Source organism: Ceratotherium simum, chromosome X (genome assembly GCF_057802395.1).
Source record: "Ceratotherium simum simum isolate JZ-2026a chromosome X, ASM5780239v1, whole genome shotgun sequence".
NCBI lineage: Eukaryota > Metazoa > Chordata > Mammalia > Perissodactyla > Rhinocerotidae > Ceratotherium > Ceratotherium simum.
The window spans coordinates 116,859,984-116,878,627 of NC_141940.1; the positions used below are offsets into that span (position 1 = coordinate 116,859,984).

The 18,644-nt window shown below is 39.6% G+C and overlaps 1 long non-coding RNA gene across 1 annotated transcript in view; it reads right to left on the reverse strand.

Annotated features, from left to right (window-relative positions):
• LOC147912012 (uncharacterized) overlaps positions 1-18,244 on the reverse strand; it is a 125,046-nt gene extending 106,802 nt beyond the window's left edge. Inside the window, exon 1 of the long non-coding RNA XR_015550681.1 lies at positions 18,082-18,244. This is a non-coding gene — a long non-coding RNA (uncharacterized LOC147912012). The remainder of the gene's footprint in view (positions 1-18,081) is intronic.
• Between the last annotated feature and the right edge of the window lie 400 nt (positions 18,245-18,644).

Sequence of the window (18,644 nt, forward strand, 5' to 3'; positions counted from 1 at the left end):
CCTTCTCTGGTCCTCGGCTTCTTTCTGCCAGCTAGATGATTACCATGGCAACCTCAATGAGTCCAACAATAGCTCACGTACTCACACTGCATTAAATCAAAATTGGTAATATTTTGAACAGAGTCTGGACAAATTTACCATTTAAAATACAAGAGGAACGGCTTTGTTGAGAAATAAATAGGATTGCAGAGATTTATAAATAGCTTTAACACTGCTATACTAATTTAGAAACAATTCTTACTATAAATAAGTCAATTATCACTATTACCTATGCATTACAATAAAAGGAAATTGTATGTGATAGCCCTGGAGCCTAATTTTAATTATTTATATTTTAAAGAAATAATAGCCACATATCTTGAAATATTCAAATTTTCACTCTCCACTATAATTATCCCAAATATGCGTAGTTGTGCAGTATTTCACATGATTTCTTATTTTGCCTTATTTTACATTCTTTCATAAATCTTCCATTCAATATCAAGAAGGCAAACTCTGTCGAACCTTTAACCTAATGTAAAATAACTACTTGGACAATAAAACCTGAGTTTTCCTTAATGAATTAGATTTCAGAATTAAAGTATAAATGGAAAGACAATTTGTTGATCCTATTTCCCTATTAAATATTAAGATAATGACTTTTTCCATAACGACCTACCCCAAGAATTTCAACCAAAGAGAAAGAAAAAAGGAAGTAACAGAATTAGCTACAAGTTGCAAGTTGAAGGAGATAGTACGGCATGGCCTCCCCCAAACTATTCTCACCTCCATCCCTTTTCCTTTGACTTTTTCTATCATAAAGACTAAAAAGCTAAAGTTGATTTAACTTCCAATATTGTTAGAGTTGGCCATATGACATGGTTCTGGCCATGAGATACAGGCAGAAATTCCTGAGCAGAGTTACTTCACCTGAATAAAAACAGAAGCCCTTTTTCCCTCCCTCTTCTCCCTGCCTGGAACAGAGAAGTAATGCCTGGAGGCACAACAGCCATCTTGCAACTCTGGTGACAGAAGCCATTTGCCAAGAGTGGCAGAACAGGAAGCTAGAAAGAGCATGGATCCCTAGATATCACCCTTGAGCCCTGGATAACAACCTGAACTGCCTTCCTTGGTATTTCTTATTTTGTGAGAATAATAAAATTCTTTCTTACTTACACAGCCACTATGTGCTAGGTCTTCTGTGTTTTTTTTTTTTTTTTTTTTTGGTTTTTGGTTTTGCAGGTAATTGTATTTGTAACTGATAAACAGTAAAACAAAGCAGAATTTAATTGCCATCTATTACACACCAGTTGTTCTTCAACCACAGCATAGATTAGAATCACCTGGAAGACTTATTAAAATTCAGATTTCTGGGTTCCAGCCCCAGAGTTTCTGATTCAGTAGGTCGTGGATGGAGCATAAGAAATTGCATTTCTAACAAATGCCCAAGTGACGCAGCTGCTCCTCCTGCATCAGAGGCCACACTTGAAGAACCATTGGATTACACAATAGTATCTCAGAACATAACACATAACACAGTATAGCATAGCATAGCATACCACAGCACACCACAGCACAGCACTGCATAACATAACATAACTTAATATAACATAAAATCCTACTTTCCAAGTTCTTATTTCCCCATTGCTTTGCTTTATTAAAAAATAAATTTCTGCCCAAATTCTGATCTCCAGACCAAATACCCCTTAGTAATCTGCACTTCAAGTGTAAAATCAGTCACAAAAAGATCAGCAGATATTATAGTTCTGCTCCTAGCCTGAAGTTCTGCTTCTAGCCTGAAGCTAGAAGATGGGGAAAGAGCTGTCTAACACTTGCCAGGATAGACTATTGCCATGTCATTTCCTGGCACAGAATTATGCTGCTTGCTGACAACTATCCTACTTTCTGTCTGTCTGTAAATTGTAAAGAGAGTTTGGAAGCTGTTGGCTAAAAATTCTGAAAAAGAAACCTTTACAAAGAGAGGCAAGAATAAAATCATGGTCAATTTAGAGTGGGTGCTGATAAGCTGACCCTGAGAAGCATCCTCAAATTAGCACACTGTGAAAGAAATGGAATTTCCTGTCTCGTCCTCTTCCCCACCTGACTCCTACCACCTAGAGTCTCAAAGCATGCGATCTACTCAAAAGTCCAAATTTCATTGGAATGAGTTAGAAAGCCTAGTGCTTGGAAGCCTTTCTCTGCCTGCTAGAATAACACACAGTTGAATTTGATATTTAAGGTGGAGAGAAAAGCTTCTACCATGCCCACACATTGCCCTACACCCACAGCCTGCCATGTCCCCCAATAATGACATGCTTCAAAAGCCCATCAAAAAGAGCCGTCCTTTAAGAAAAGCAATTCACCCATTTTCAGGTCTAATATTTGGTCTGCTTTGGCTTCCCTCCCAAGAACTGGTCAAAATAATCCTTCTGTAGCTACATGTTTTAAGCTATACTTTGTTAACCTCCTAGGGGAGTTGGATTGGTCTATTTTACCCATCATTCATCCACTCCCCATTTCCAGGATCTGAGAGAGTAGGATGAAATAGCTATCCTGAGTTAAATAACCAAGATTGGCCAAGCTTCATGGAAATACAGAATTCGGGGGCCAGAGCAAAGCTCATTAGTCCTCCTAGGAATGACATCTAAGACTTTGACTTTTACCACTGCCCAGCCTGTGGAGCTAACAACCCATAGGTCCCTAGAATAGACTTTCATGATTGCCTACATTCCTTGAAATTTGCAGACCTTAGCACCAACGGATTTCTGTTTTAAACCCTCTCCAGTAGTTATTTTAGCCTTCCAATAAGTTTTGATTCTTTTCCTTTTCCCATAAAAAGCCTGAGAATAAGAAACAGATTAGAGAGCCATCTCTCACTGTTCCTTCTTCTTGATCTAAGCTAGCTTTTCAACTGGAGCCAAAGCTCCTAAGTTTCCCTTTAAACCAACCCCAGCCACAGACGTTTGAGGGTATACTCTATACAACGTACTGTGCTGAGGGCACAAATTATAAGAAGTCAAGCATTAAACAGGAGGCACAAAGCATCAGCGCACAGTGACTATAGAGGAGGAAGTCATCCTCAAATGTTGGGCAAGGTAGAGGGGGCCTCATAGAGGATATGACCTTGTAGGAAAGGTAGAACATAACTACAAAGAGAAACTTCTGAGAGATAGAATTCCAGGGAAGGGGAACATCAGGAGCCAAAGAAGCAGCAAGGTATGGTGGAAAGAACATGGTTTTGGAGTCAGACAGATCTGGGTTTGAAGCCATTGCCTAGATATGTGAATTGAATGAGTTACTTCAATGCTCCAGATGCCTCAATATCCTTATATGTGAAGGAGGGGTAATATTACTTCTCTTGAAGGATTGTCGTAAAACTGCCATTTAAAAAAAGGGTGCAAAATTTCAACACAGAGCTCATTCAATAGAGCTATTGCTGTTAAAAGCCCAGATATGGGCCTAAACATGAGGTATAACAAGAACAACTAGTAGGACCAGTTTGGCCGAGGGGAAAGCTTTCTAAAAAGGACTGAGGGAGACATTAAAAGGAAAAACTGAATCAGTAAATTAAATCCAGATTCCAGCAGGCCTTGAATGGCAGGCTGAAGAGTTTGAACTTGATTCTAGAGACAATATGAATATGAAATCTATCAAAGATTTTTTTAGGAAGAGAAGTGACATGTGCAAACCAGTTTGTCCAGGTAATTCACTCTTCTTGTATTGACTGGAGCTGAGGAGATTAGATGTTATTCTCAGTTGGGTTAATTGCCTACTCATGCCAAGACTAGTGTTCCACTCTATCTATCTGGGTCATTGCACCTCTACTAGTCAGAATACACTAAGTAACAAATTAACTCTCAATCTCAGTGGCTTAACTCAACAAAGATATTTTTTCTGAAACTTCATATCCAGCACTGGTTTATGGGGCTCTGCTCCATATAGTAATTCAGGGATCCAAGTTGATGGAGGTGCCACCATCTTGTGATGCCATGATCTCAGCACAAGATTTCTAGTGTCACTGCAATAGGAGAAGAGAGAGTGGAGAGATGACACAGAGACCCTTATGACCAGGCCTGGAAGTAGCATACTTCACTGCTGCCCACATCCTATTGGTCATAACTCAATCTCAACCTAACTGCAAAGGTAGCTGGGAAATGTAGGGGAATACATGCAATGTTAGGCAAGCAGCTTCACTGCCACCAGGGAGCCACCCCTTCCCTCTATGCCCTTCCTTTATGCAGCTGCAGCCCCACCATCTGAGGGCTCCTCAGAGGCTGTAGCACATGAGACTTTCCTCTAAGTTCTCTTTAAGTCACTAAGTCTAGCTCCATTCCACAGTGCGGTTAAATGAAGACAGAACATCTCCCTTGTCCACTGAGCTACTAAGGGTACAAAACGGGCAGATCCAGAAAACTTGAGGACAGATGGAGAACATATTTCAGATGTGTCTGCTCCTCAGAGCTTGCAAAGTGTTTATAACAGCTGAGTAAACTGAAGACCAATGATGTAGTTTTAAAACAAATTCATGGTAAGGATTCCAATGCCTTTAATGAAGTGACAGAGTACAGATGTTCAGTGTGTCGTGAATATAAAGAAATGATATATCTACAATGGAACAACACACAAAAGGTAGGTGACTAAACATGAATCATTCCAACTAATCCATAAAGAAAAATGTTGCAGTAATCTACTGCAAACACCTACTCTGTGCCAATCACGGTACTGTCAGTGGGGACCCCGCAGAGAAAAAGACACACAAGGTCCCTGTTCTCCTGGGTTAGGTGTATGGTTTTCAACATAAAATGGATTTTTTTCTGATGGGATTGTGTATTTTCTTTGATTGTTCATTTAAGATAGGGTCCTTCTTGATCCCCGAGGGGGGATAAACTGGCCCTATAAAGAGCCAGATAGCAAATATTTTTGGCTTTGCAACGTATACAACCTCTGTTGCAAATACTCAACTCTACTGTTTGTAGGGCAGCAGCCTTGGACCATATGTAAATAAATGGGCATGACTGTTTTCCAATAAAACTTTATTTTCAAAAAGAGATATTAGTTCCCATTTGGCTTTCAGACCACAGATTGCCAACCCCTGGCCTAGTAGATAGTAGATGCTAAAATAAATACTGGTCGAATGGATGCGTTTTTAAAGCGTGGAATTTGAAGAATAAATTATAAATACTTGTATGAACTTTCATTCCTTCAAATGCCCATCTGTTCCTTTTCACACAGGTTTGGAGAAGCCCAAACTGACCTTCAGGTCAGCTCCACAGGAGCTTGTAGACATCAAGGGGCTAGGCATAAAAGGATCAAGCCATGTGACCCATAATCTAAGGTTGGATTAGGAAAAGCAATAAAAAAGTCCCAAGTGAACAGATCAGAATTTGTGGGAGATCAGGAATTCAGGTTAAGAACTCAGGAACAAAGGGATAGGGTGGCAACTTTAGCAATTGATTTTATATACCATGTTTCATCAACTCTAAGATGCCATTTAGGGGGCAAATGCTGCCACTTTAACAATGAAACACCCTAACCTGTAAGAAGCATCCCAATTTCAGAGGTGTTAAAATGTGAAAAGAAATGAATGCCAGAGAACTGCTGAAATATCACAAGTTTTCTCATTCATTTGTCCAGAAAACAAACCAAAGCAAAGTACCATTTATAGAGTGTCTATAAGTCCTAAGCACTTTCCATAAATATTTCTGTGCAATCCTCACATGAGTCTAAAGTGGCTCATTATCCTCTTTGCTCTCTACACTCCTGCCTCCCTAAACCACTCTTGGCTTCTTACACAGGCTTTTCTCTTCCTACCCCATGTGGCTTGCAGATACTACTGCCTCTCCCTGGCCCCCCTAGCCCTTTCCCATGGTTCATCCCTACACAGCCTTCAGACATCAACCCTTTTGTTTCTATCCCAAGAAAACATTTTCTAAACAAGATGTTCATGTTACTATAGTTCAGCAAATCTAAGAAGTCATTAACTCTAAGACACACAACTATTTCATATACTACTAAGAAAGAAAAACATGCTGACAATTAAATCATGACCCACTATCAGGCATAATACACATCTCAATTTCACAGATGTTAAAATGTGGGGTCGGGGGGAATGTATGCTTTGGAACTGATGAAATCCGTACTTTGGTACAAGTTAGTGATTTTCAGAAAGACTTGATACCTGAGCTGAAAGGTGAGGTTGTCTTCCACACTGTTTGTCTTTCAGTACGTGGGATGAGGTGGAGAAAATTTTATTCATGAGAATTCCTAGGGAAGCTGCAAATGGTAGGAAGACCCAGAAAGCCTGCTCCTTGTTAGAGAATTTGGAAGGTGGACAAACATGAGGGCAGCATCAGAGAGAGAGAAGCAGTGAGCTAACGGCTGCTGAGATAATGGCAAGTTGTTCAGGAGGCAGTTTAAAGTTCTCTATGAAAGCCCCAAAGCTGGATTAAACCTTCAAGCTAACCAGCCTACATGGATGCTGTTTTGTAAAAATTGGCAGAGGAGCCTTGAACTCTGGTAAGCTCAGGGCAGAATCAAGATGGCCAATGTGAATTCAGCAATGGAGATGGAGGAGACCCTGTGAAAGTTCAGCCCGGCACTGAGAACACAGTGGGAAGAGCCCCATATTTGCTCAAGCTGTGCAATTGGGGAGTTTTGCCACATTAATCTCCCAGAGCAAGAGGTGGGCTCCAGGTGATCTGGGATACATAGGTTCACCTGCTACCTGCCTAGGGAGCAGGGGTCCTGCCACCAAGCAGAATGCAGCATTAGAATTGTTCTGGAGATCAAGAATCTAGAATGCAGAAAAGCTAAAGGAATTTGATCCAGGGAATACCACTTAAGGATACATAGCTGGTGGGCACTAATATTTGCTGGAAATATTGATGCTGTGTGCTATGGACTGAATGTGTCCCCCCACCCAAATTCATATGTTGAAGTCCTAATCCCCAATGTGATGGTATTTGGAGGTGGGGCCTTTGGGAGGAAATTAGGTTTAGATGAGGTCATGAGGGTAGAGCCCCCATGATGAAATTGATGCCTTTATAAGGAGATGAAGAGACCAGAGCTCACTCTCTCTCTACCATGTGAGCACACAACAAGAAGGCAGCTGTCTGTAAACCAGGAAGAGGGCCCTCACCAAGAACCCAACCATCCTGACATGCCTACCTCAGATTTCCAGCCTCCAGAACTGTGAGAAATAAACGTTTGTTGTCTAAGCCACTGAGTCTATTGTATTCTGTTATAGCAGTCCAAACTGACTATGACACTGTAATTTGCAATCAGAACAAAATGTCTTCATGAGTCCCAGACTGTTCTGCAAGGATTGGTCAAGCTATCCTGTGCAGGTATGCACACCTGGGCTGAGGTGGCAGAATAAATGTGATTTCCAGCCAGTCTCAAATTAATCTCCTAGTGACTTTAAGTAGAAACGAAAGCACAGAGTGTCTTCCTAACAGGGCCCAGGAGATTAACCCCAGCCAGGAGGGAGACACAGAACACTTCGAGAAGTAGAAGATGTGGACTCTGGCTCCGGTCTGTTTACACTCCCCCTAAGTGTGAGTTGCAAGGGCTCAGTGGCATGGGCTGGCAGTCCCGCAGAGACAAAGTCCTCCAGCACTGAGGGCTCTAGACTGACGCAGGGGTTTAGATGCAGGATGGCAAGCTGAGAGTAGGCATGTAAGGTACCTGTGGGAAGCAGGCCAGGTGGGGCTTGTGGGAGCCCCATCTAAAGAGAATCCAGAATCAGCACTTGCTGATTATTACCACGTGAAGAAGTAAGCATGCACTGCCAGATCTTCCAATGAAGGACATAAACGAAATTCTGATGTCCATGGTAATTTTCTCAATCTTTAAATATTGGCAGCTAATTTAATTTTTTTCGTAATACTCTGAAACTGGTCTGAAGAACTGATATATCCATTAGGCTTCCTGTTTACCATCTCCAGGTAAGGGCCTTTCAGGGAAGTTTAGCTGTTTGCTTTACCCTCCTAACCTTACAGGAATCCTCTAGAATCACTCTAGATTACAGGCCACAGAAGATGAGTGCCACTAAATGTACTGCATGGTCCCCTTCAGCCATTCCATGCTGTTCCATTATTCAAGACACCATCATTATTTGGCACTTTTCTTTCCAGAAGATCTGTAAACAGATCTATAGTCTGTTTTTCATACATACATAAACAACTCTCAAAACCTCTGATTGGTTAAGTAAAGGTGGCATAATTAGTGATGGAGAGTTCCATTTCTGAAGTCAGAATGCAAGGGTTTGAATCCCAGCTCCATACTATATCAGCACATGAACTTGGGCAAGTTACTTAAACTCGCAAAACCTCAGTTTTCTCATCTGTAAAATGGGCTTGATAACAGCTCGTGAGCTCATTGGCTTGTTTTGAGAGAGAATGCAGGCATAGCACATAGCAGGGTGCCTTGCCCATAGCAACTGCTAAATAAATATTAGCTGTCCTTATTAATTCAGATGAACCATAACTAAATGGGTCATTTGCTTGTAAAATTTCTTTTAAACAAAGTCGATTCAAGACATTGACAGATGGAAAAGAGAATGACAGTCCCTCAGCATAATTAGGTAGAAAAATGCTAGGAGGTGAATTTCTGCAGTGTGAGAAGTAAGACCTATGTGATAAGATGCTGTCAGGAGCCCTGAAAGAGCTCTCTGTCCCATCCTCACACTTCATATTTCCTGATGCATATAATCCATTCGCATAGGACAAAGCCTTCCATTCCTGTCTTCAGGGACTTGGGGCAGAGCAAAGCAGTTATTTTGATCTCCACTGAGTATAACAAAAGAAAAGAACTAGGAGACAAACCCCAGAAGACGAATCTCAGCTCCTTCTCAGATCTATGGACAAGGTATGATTTCCTTGTTTCGGAAAATAAATAGATTGTCTCTTTGGGGCTGAGATAACAAGGATGCATGCCTGGGCATTAAGGCTGGGACGCAGAGGCCCTCATTCTCACTGGGCATCAGAACCACCAAGCAAGATTCTGAATGATACCTATCATTCAGATAGGGCCCTACTCTCAGAGATTCTGTGGCAATCGGTGGGGGCACAACCACTGTGGAGAACTGTTTGGCAGTTCCTTATAGAGTAAGCATACATCCGTCCTGTGATCTAGAAAATCCACTCCTGGATATACACTCAACTGAAATGAGTGCTCATGTCCACCAGAAGACATGCACAAGAATGTTCATAGCAGCTTCATTCATAGTAATATCAAAATTGCAAACAACCTAAATGTCCATGTACAGTAGAATGGACAAATAAAATGTAGTGGATTCATGCCATGGAACACTACACAGCAATGGAAAAGAGCAAACCTCTGATATATACAACAGTATGGGTGAATCTCACTCATAATGTTGAATGAAGCAAGCCAGATCCAAGAGTACCTACTATATGATTCTATTTATATGAAGTTCGAAAACAGGCAGGACTCATCTGTGGTGATAGAGGACAGAAGAGTGGTAGTCCCTGGAGGAAGGTGCTGAATGGGAGATGTTCTGAGGTGCTGGGAATGATCTGTATCTTAACCTGGGTAATGGTAACACAAGTGGATGCATATGTAAAAATTCATTATATTGTACATTTAAGATTTTTGTTCCATGTGTATTTATTTATTTGTTTATTTATTTGAAACCTCAATTACAAATAATCTTTAAAAGTCCCCAACTGGGGCCGGCCCCGTGGCTTAGCAGTTAAGTGCACGCGCTCCACTACTGGCGGCCCAGGTTCGGATCCCGGGCGCGCACCGACGCACCACTTCTCCGGCCATGCTGAGGCCGCGTCCCACATACAGCAACTAGAAGGATGTGTAACTATGACATACAACTATCTACTGGGGCTTTGGGGGAAAAAAAATAAATAAATAAAATTACTAAAAAAAAAAAGTCCCCAACTGATTCTTATATGTGGCCAGAATGGAGAACCACTGCCATCAGGCTACTATGTCTGCCAGAATACTGTTCTCCTATCTACACCCAGCGTTGTCCTTAGGTAGCAGACTTCACCATGTCATTCCTTGCTCTTATAAAACCACCCATGACACTTCTGAGAAGCCAACAGAGAAAGCACTAAGTGCATCATTTAAAATTCCCAGCAAGGCTATTATCTTCAGCAATTCAGCTTTTCGGCACTCTGCAATTGCTAATGGGAGTTGAGAATTCTCTTGTCAGTCCTTAAATTCTGTGAGTGAGGCCCATATGTCCAGGAAGAAATCTATGGCATAAATAGCTGACCTCTTAAGATTCCCCCGGTTTAGAACTTTCTCATCTTCATTGCAAGTCCAAGCAAGGAATTATGGAATATCACAACAATATAGGAGCCTGAGAAATAATCCACTCTGAGGCCCAGACAGGTGAAGTGATCTGTCCTATGTCACCCAACAAATCAGTAATCTCCTGACACTCTCACTACGTTGATGCCCACGACATTTGCCATTAACGTGCATTTCTGAATAAAGAAACACTGTCCCCACAGCCACCTGGTGAAACATTGGCAGTGATAGCAGAGGCCTTGGGAGGTTTGGTTTTTGTCTACTGAACATTTTTCTACCCAGGCATTAACTGAAAATGCACCTTTTATCCTTAGTGTTATACTCTGTCGCCATAGCACCAATAACCTTGAGGCGCTGATGCACATCTGGTCACCCATCTAAGGGTGCTGGATGACCTCAAACTACCTCAATCTGAGAAGTGAAGAGAGTAAAAGAAGAGTGGCAGTGTTGCAGTGCAAAAGACACTAATCAGACATAGGGTTCTAATCCAAGTTTGCCTTCCAGCTGATCTTAAGCAAATCATTAAAACTCCAAGAGCCTCAGTCTGCTAATCTATAAAATGGGAAAATCAGCTGTGGTTCAAATAGTTCACTGAGACAAGGTTTATGAAACTACCACAAGCCTCTACCCAAACACACAAGGCTTCCTCCCTTTTTTTTCATGCTACTAAATGTGCCTGTGAAGTCAAAGGAGGAGAAAAAAGCTGGAAATGTGCTGATGGATGGCTTCTCTGCTAAAATATTTTCCAGCAAAAGACATCTTGTTAACAAGCTACTCTGTATACTATAACATATATTTCACAATTTATCTACCTCCTGCAGAATGTCAAAATAATTGGCCTATAATATTTCTAAAATATAGTCAGCCATCTCTGGATTTATTATGTGCATATGTATTTGCATAATGATGACTGAATTTACACATCATGCATCTTTCCAGACTTTAGGTTTCCATTACTCTTTCTTTTAAAATTACAAGTCTTGTTACGAAATGCAAGAGTCTCTAAGCATGGTTACCATTTTCTTCAGCACAAAAATAAGTGATGGAAGTAGGGTTCCACTGCTAGCCTGGAGATGAGAGATTAGTAACCATTGATAACAAACTTGGAATTTCTCCTCCATGGGTCAGAGAAGAGATGGTTCCAGATCTGCTGCCCAACTCTGTCATGGCAGCAACCCCAACCTCAGTAAGTCGGCAGAATACTTGAGGCAGAAGCATTGCTGCCACCACCATTTTATCTGCTACTGGGAAAAGATTTTACCTACCCCAATCCAAGGTGAGTGGAAATAGACAGGAAGTGGCCCCAGTAGATATCAACGGCTGGCGCTGTTGATTGGCTGTCCCAAAGCCATTCCTGGCCTCATTCTCCCTTGCTGCCACACACTACAGAGAATGGAAAGTCAAATGCTTTCCCTTGCAGCTTTGGGTTGCTAAATGACCCAGCCCAGGCCCATAAGATACAACTGAATTTTTTAGCTGTTGTTGTCCATAGGGTGTATCTTCCTAGGAATATACAGTCAAATTACCATGGTTTAAAGTCATTTGAAATATTTCTTCTCTCTGTACTTTTGCCACTAACTTATTTTGCCTTTAGATTTGTTTATTTTGTTTTTTATTTTTAGGAAATGCTTTTTAAATTTAATTTTGTTTAGAGTTATATAAAATATTTACATGATTCCAAAGTCAAATCTACAAAACATGGTATATCAGAAAACCCAATTTCTATCCCTATCTCCTTTACCTGGTTTTCTCCTTCCTCCTATGTGTAGCCATTTTAAAAGTTTTTGGCTTATTTTTCCACTGTTTTTTCTTTTTTACTTTTTATTTTTAATTAATTTTAGATTTACAGAAAGTTGCAAAGATAATACAGAGAGTTCTCATATACCTTTCATTCAGCTTCCTTCCCCTAATGTTACATCTTACTTAACCATGGTACATTTGTTGAAACTAAGAAATTAACGTTGGTACACTACTATTAACTAAACTACAGACTTCTATCAGATTTTGTTATATTGTTGTTGTCCCACTAAATATCCTTTTTCTGGGCCAAGATCCCATCCAAGATCCTGCATTACATTTAGTTGTCATGACTCCTTAGTCTTCTCCAATCTGAGATGGTTTATCAATCATTTTTTTGTCTTTCATGATCTTGCCACCTTTGAAAAGGACTGGCCAGATATATAATGTTCCTTAATTTGAGTTTGAATGATGGTTCTTCATGGTTAAATTCAGGTTATGCATTTTTGGCAAGAAAACCATAGACATGATGTTGTGCCCTTCTCAGTGCATCATATCAGGAAGCACATGATGTCAATTAACCCCATTACCAACAAGGTTAACTTGGTTAGATGGTGTCTGCCAATTTTCTCCACTGTAAAGTTACTATTTTTCCCTTTGTAATTACTAAATATTTTGGGGGAGATACATTTAAGCTGTGTAAAAATATCTTATTTCTGCTTAAACTTTTATCCATTAATTTTAACATCCATTAATAATTCTTGCCTAAAACAATTATTACCATAGCTTTGGCTAAATAGTGCCTTTCTATTTCCATCATTCTTTCTATATTTATTATTGAAATTCTATCAAAGTAAAAGAGCTTTTCTTTCTCCTTCATTTACTATTTTATTCAATTATTTATTTATACCAGTATTGATTCATGGATATTTATCTTATTCTATAGGTTATAATCCATTACTATCATTATTTGTTTTCTTGCTCATATTTTCCCAAATTTTGCCATTGAGGGCTCCTTCAAGTTGACTCCTGTGTGCTTTCAACACATTCCCATGATTTTTTAGCACTTTTATTTTTGACACCACAAAATGTTTGAAGCTTTTCCTGTATTTTCTCTGCCCAGTCCTGGAATCGGTTATTTCTCTAAGGAGTCTTGATTCCTTTTATTAGAGAATGGTATTTTAAAACCAAGATTTGGGCACTATATGCACTCCTTGCTATTGGGGTGTCATTGAACTTAATCAAAATTAAATTTTTTTGCTCTGCAAAAGATGCCGTTAAGAAAATGAGGGCTGGCCCCGTGGCTTAGCGGTTAAGCACGTGCGCTCCGCTGCTGGTGGCCTGGGTTCGGATCCCAGGCGCGCACCGATGCACCGCTTGTCCAGCCATGCTGAGGCCGCGTCCCACATACACCAACTATAAGGATGTGCAGCTATGACATACAACTATCTACTGGGGCCTTGGGGGAAAAAGAAAATAAAAAAAAAAAAAAAAAGAAAATGAAAAGACAAGCCACAGATTGGGACAAAATATTTCTAAGACATATCTGATAAAGGACTTGTTCCCAGAGTATAAAAAACACCTCTCAAAACTCAATAGTAAGAAAACAATCAACCCAATTTAAAAATGGGCCAAGAATTTGAGCTGACACTTCCCCAGAGAAGATACATGGGTGGCAAATAAACATGTGAAAAGATGCTCAACATTGTTAGTCCTTTAAATATGCAAATTAATCCACAATGAGATACTACACTTATTGAATGGCCAAAATTGAAAAACAAAAACTGACAGTACCTAGCACTGGCAAGGAAGCAGAGCAACTAGAACTCTCATACTCTGCCGGAGGGGATGCAAAATGGTGTGGAAGACAGTTTGGCAGTTTCTTATAAAATTAGACATACCCTTAACACACCACTCAGCAACCCCACTTCTAGGAATTTACTCAAGAGCAATACAAACTAATGTTCACACAAAAACCTTACATGAATGTTTATGTTGGCTTTATTCATAATCACCAAAAACTGGAAACATCCCAAATATCCTCCATTGGAGAATATATAAACGAGCTGATACACTCATACAATGAAATCTACTTAGCAATAAAATGGAACAAACTACTGATACACGCAAAAACATGGATGAATATCAAATGCATTATGCCAGATGAAAGAAGGCAGACTCAAAAGACTACATCCTATATGATTCCATTTACATGACATTTTGGAAAAAGCCAAACTATAGGGACAAAAACCAGATCAGTGTTTACCAGAGGCTGGGGTTAGGGGACAGGATAATTACAAGAGGGCATCAGGAAACTATTTGGGTTGATGGAAATATTCTATATTTTGCTTGTCATGGTAATTACATAACTGTTAGATGTAACAAGTCATAGCAGTTACATGCATTTGTCAAATTTCATAGACCTATATACAAAAAAGAATAAGTTTTCCTATATATAATTTATTCCTCAGTAAAAAAGAAAAAAAAAAGGCAAGGAGGAAAGCAAATAAGAAATTCAAATTACATCTCTGAAACTCCAGATTATCTATGTCTTGTCAATTGCTGCCCACAATACTTAACAGGGCGCCATTTAAATTTTCTATAAGTTTTTGTGTTTCCGTGATCATAGGCCCAGAAATAGCCATGAAACATCATGTGGATAAAGTACTTGTACATTTGGAACAGGGTTTTACAAGAAAAGATGAGAAAAGCAGCTATTCTACGCTGATAAAAGGTGTAAGAAGTAAACCATGTTAAGAGGCTTAAAGGCCTGAGCTCTGAAAATGTTAATTTAAGAGACACAGGTGGGCCAATTACTCCTTTGAATAAAAGGCAGAAAATCTTCCCCTGCTTTGTTCAAGCGAGTGAGTCATTTTGAGTGAATCTGTTCAGAACAATTCCTCAAGGCAACACGCATCACTCATTACTGTGGCGGGGAAGAGGTGCCAGCCCACACTGAAGAAGAGCTTTCTCCTCCCACCTCCTCTAAACCTAAAGTCAACTATGTTTGTGTCCTAATGTCCTTCTCCCCTCTCCCAATGAAACCCACATCTCCTTGTTCATCCCTTACAGCTGTTCTGCGCTGATTAGGCCAGGAGTCTGCAAACGGCAGCCCATGGGCCAAATCCAGCCTGCTGCGTGTTTTTGTACAACCTGTGAGTAAAGAGTAGTTTTTTTACATTTTTTTAATGGTTGAGAAAAAATCAAAAGAAGAAGAAGATTTCATGAAACATGAAAATTATATGAAATTTGAATTTCAGTGTCCATAAATAAAGTTTTACTGGAACACAACCATGCCCATTTGTTTCTGTGTGGTCTATGACTACTTGAGCTCTACACTAGCAGAGTTGAGAAGCTGCAAAGACCATGTGACTCGTAGCACGTAAAATATTTACTATCCGGCCCTTTACAGAAGAAGTTTGCCGACCCCTAATTTAGGTGTTTTCATTCTATTGCCTCTATGTTGATGTTTAGACTATAAATTTATAAAAAGGCAAGGCCGGGCCGGCCCTGTGGCTTGGTGGTTAAGTGCGCGCGCTGCAATGCTGGTGGCCTGGGTTCGGATCCCGGGTGCGCATCGAGGCACCACTTCTCCGTCCATCCTGAGGCCGAGTCCCACATACAACAACTAGAAGGATGTGCAGCTATGACATACAACTATCTACTGGGGCTTTGGGGGGAAAAAATAAAATAAATAAAATCTTAAAAATAAATAAATAAATAAAAAGGCAAGGCCCAGCAGCATCCTTTATACACTAGATCATGTCTCTATGACATCATAACAAATTGTGCTCTTGCATAATACTTTTTGCTGCTGCTAAGCAGCATAAAGACATAGCATTCCAGTAGGAAAATAAATAATTTGAGGAAAACAGTGGATTCTTTGTTTCTAAAACTATCTACTTAAGTATTCTATAGTTAAGAGTATTTCACTCTTAGAGGAAATTTGTTGAGTCCAAAACAATAACTATTCACTGTTACTTCACAATATCCAGTCACTCAACTCAAAGAACATTTTACCGATCTATCAGTTCTACAAGTTACATTGTCTTTCCAATATAAGTATAAGCTTAACAATCATATCCAGAATTGTGATGGCAAGTTTTACTGATTTTGGGCATTTATCTACTCACCTGTTTATATTCTAGTATTGCTCATATTTTCTTTTGACATTAATCAGATTATGAGGCCAAATGATATAGCAAAAAGTGCTGAACCTAGAATAGGATTTAGAGCCCAAAAATTTGCATTTAAATCTTGGTTATACCACTTAACATTGGATGAATTTCCTAACATCTTATAGCCCTGATGTCCTTATCTGTAAAATGGGAATAAAAATTACACCTCACAGGACTTCTGTGAAGTAGCAATAATTATGTGAAAGCATCATGCTTGTGTTATGATAATGATGACAATATGGTTCATTCTATCTTGTAGTCCTCTTCCCTTACGTTCCTTCAACCTCATTAAAATTACTTCTCTGCTATTGAGAAAGCCAATCTGCTAAGTAAGAGGTTTTCTTAACCAGTATAACCAGCAAATCATTAAAAAATCAGTTATTTAGGGGCTGGCCTGGTGGCGTAGTGGTTAAGTTCAAGTGTTCCGCTTCAGTGGCCTGGGGTTCACTGGTTCGGATCCTGGGTGCAGACCTACTCACCACTCATCAAGCCATGCTGAGGTGGCATCCCACATAGAAGAACTAGAAGGACCTACAACTAGGCTATACAACTATTTACTGGGGCTTTGGGGAGAAAAAAGGAAAAGAGGAAGATTGGCAACAGATGTTAGCTCAGGGCCAATCTTCCTCAAAAAATAAATAAATAAATAAAAATAAATTTAAAAAAAATTTTTTTAATTTAAAAATCAGTTATTTAAACTTTTCGATTAATTGGTCCTATAAACTCACTTGACTAATGTTTGGCCCTTAAGTGGACAAAGACTAAACAGTTTAATATTGCTTTTATTCTGTGCTTAGGAAAATAGTCTCATTTTCAATTAGCAGGATCAAAGGTATCTCACTAATAGGAGATGATGATCAATTAATTATGAGCTACACTGCTGTAAGGAGAAAATATTCCCTTCCACAGTCTTATTATCCTTCAAAAACATTGGGGGTGCATCATCAAATACAGGAATGATGATCAGATCTTATGAGTTCTGAAGTAATTTAAATGATGATCAGATCTTATGAGTTCTGACCGTTTCCATGGAAAACATACTTATTGAGGGCCATAAAGGGACAAAAACAATTGGCTCTGGAGGCCATTATGAATAATGTCAACTCCTATGTACATGAGTGCCAATTTGATTGATGTTGAAAAATGAATGTTGTAACATTTTTATATTCAGAAAACTCACCTATCTACTTAAAAGACTCTTCAAGGGGTTTTCTTTGATAACTGATTATTGCTGAGATCTATTGCTGAAGAACCAATACAAGGAACTTCGGTTTGTCTAAGACACAGATCCGAGGCTATAGAAGAAATAGGAACTATGTAAGCCTATGCTTCCTTTTGAAGACTAAGAGTCCTGGGCAGAAGGGCTAAGCTGAGAATGGCAGGCAGGGGCAGGGCAAGTTGGGAAGCCAGTCAAATTCAGTCAGTTAAATGATGATTGATTTCACTGTCACCTTTGGCCAATCCATTTCCAAACCAAATATCTGTGATGAATTCATTGATCCATTCAATAATCATTCCTTGGATGCCTACTGTGTACCAGGCCATGTGCTAGGCACTGGGAATATAATAGCACTGAACTGGGGGTCAGAGGCCTGAGTTCTAGTCCTAAATCTAACACTAACCAGTTGTGTGAAATGGGCAAGTGTTGCTCTAAGAGCCAGGTTTTGAGTTCACAAATATTCTCTCTCCATTCTAATGCAATTCTGTGAGTATGCCTCTTGAGTGTTCTTGGCCCAAATCAGGAAGATCTATTTCTTCTAATAAGTGATTGGAAAGTTCAGAATTCTAAAAGACATTGGTTAGAGGGGTTGTTGTTTTTTTTTTGTTGTTGTTTTTAAAGAGTCTCTTTTATTCTATTGAAGATTATAGGCAATAAGAATCTGATACTACTCACCAAGTGTTGGCCACCTGCTTGTAAGGTTTCTTTGCTTTAATTGTCTCCCATGACTCAGCAGTAAAGACTCCACCCCAAAGAAGGTCATGCTCCCTTGGATGAGTCTTGGCCTCAGAGAAAAAGATCTGCTTTGCTCTTTAACACCTGAGGTGATTAAGAATAATAACCTCTGAAAAAGAAAAAAAAAAGAAAACCTCTGATTTCTAAAGCTAATCTGATGTTCACAACTAAAACTCAATATTTTTACAAGCTCATCTGATGTTCACAGCCAGGCCATTTTGTTCTCCTGTTGGACATAAACAAACTCACCAGTCTCAAGCAAGGTTACTCTGAGAGCAAGATAAAATGAAATAAAATGAGACCACTTCATAATTTTGTTTAAGCACAAACAAAAACAAGGTCACTGTACCACCCACAAAATACCCAATCATAGAATTGTCCTCGCTTTCTGACAGCGTCCAATCAAGACTAAACTCCTGCTTCCTGAGACTCTCCCCTAACTCTGCCAACTGAAGCCCAAATCCTATAATATGTTCTTTCTAACACTCTCTTACTGAGGGTGC